We start from the raw sequence: 1,832 nt of genomic DNA, 5'->3' as shown, positions 1-1,832 counted from the left end.
GGAGGGACACACACACAGTATGTACTTGTTGCTTCAGCCATTGTCGAGTCAATCTAGCAACTATAGGGGAGAGTATAATGATCAAAGTGGTATACTGATCAGTAGAAAAGAGTAATAGGGTTCAAAAGAATGACTTACAACGCACACCATAAACGTATATAGGGATCAGAGGTTGCTATTAATAGCAGAAAACATATTGGCCAAAAAAAGTAACTCGCGAAGAGTTAACGGCAGCAACAGGGCAATAATCCACTGATAATAATAATTTTAGGCAATAATAATAATTTTAAAGAGGAATATTCCTTTCATCGTAGCCACGTGTACAGGAACCAATCTCTATGGTAAGCTATATGCGCCCTTACTCACAAGCCGCCCCTGGTGCTAGGCTTTGGCAACACATTCGCTAGTGTTCAGTAGAACTTCGGTTTCAACCCTTTTACCCTGTCGTAGCTCAGTCGATTAAGGGAGTGTCTGGGATGCTCCCGGACGCAGGTTCGAATCCTCGTCACGGCCCTTGTGGATTTGTTCATTTGATGCATCACGTTAGTGTGATCTCTGTGTGTGTCATTCGCTAGTGTTAGTAACTTACGCTAACACAACTCGACAAAAATTGAAGAAATATTCGCACAGAACTTCTCAACCTCATGTTTACAGAAGACTGTAATTGGTCTACTGACGCTCTTAAGAGATCTTCTAAGCAGCTTTCGTTTACAAATGATGCAGGAAAGGCGACTAGCATAGCAAAATGTGAGTACAGTACAAACGCCAAAGCAAATGAACGAAGAATTATATGCTTCTTTAAGATTCTTCTAAGTAGAAGAATCAACGTTGGGTGTGTGTGTTGTGTGTGTGTGTGTGTGTGTGTGTGTGTGTGTGTGTGTGTGTGTGTGTGTGTGTGTGTGTGTGTGTGTGAGAGAGAGAGAGAGAGAGAGAGAGAGAGAGAGAGAGAGAGAGAGAGAGAGAGAGAAGAGAGAGAGAGAGAGAGAGAGAGAGACAGAGAGAGAGAGACAGAGAGAGAGAGAGAGAGAGAGAGAGAGAGAGAGAGAGAGAGAGAGAGAGAGAGAGAGAGAGAGAGAGAGAGAGAGAGAGAGAGAGAGACAGAGAGAGAGAGAGAGAGAGAGAGAGAGAGAGAGAGAGAGAGAGAGAGAGAGAGAGAGAGAGAGAGAGAGAGAGAGAGAGAGAGAGAGAGAGAGAGAGAGAGAGAGAGAGAGAGAGAGAGAGAGAGAGAGAGAGAGAGAGAGAGAGAGAGAGAGAGAGAGAGAGAGAGAGAGAGAGAGAGAAAGAGAGAGAGAAAGAGAGAGAGAAAGAGAGAAAGAGAGAGAGAGAGAGAAAGAGAGAAGAGAGAAAAGAGAGAGAGAGAGAGAGAGAGAGAGAGAGAGAGAGAGAGAGAGAGAGAGAGAGAGAGAGAGAGAGAGAGAGAGAGAGAGAGAGAGAGAGAGAGGGGGGAAAGGATATAGAAATCTTTATCATTTATATAACTTCGATAATAAACTCTGGTTAAGATATACAGCTGTGATCTTAAGTTGTCATATAGAGGTCCCCCAGCACCCAGCCCCGCCCCCTAATAGACCGTCGCATTTTGACGTACACTTCACCTAAGGCCAAAAATTGTCGTACTAGAAAATGGTAGCGGCTCGCGAAATTTATATATTCTCCCGTTTTTCTATTTTAGGTCCTCTGGTAGGTTAGGATAAGGGCACTTTAGTGCGATAGTTTGGGAAACCTTAGGAGGCAGGTGTGCAGCATCTTCATAGACATGTTTACGCCAAATGTCAATAATATTCAATAACCACTCAGAAATCCAGCCCCAGTACACACACACGCACGCACAC

Source organism: Procambarus clarkii, chromosome 15, assembly GCF_040958095.1.
Source record: "Procambarus clarkii isolate CNS0578487 chromosome 15, FALCON_Pclarkii_2.0, whole genome shotgun sequence".
NCBI lineage: Eukaryota > Metazoa > Arthropoda > Malacostraca > Decapoda > Cambaridae > Procambarus > Procambarus clarkii.
Note: the sequence above shows the minus strand (reverse complement) of the source record.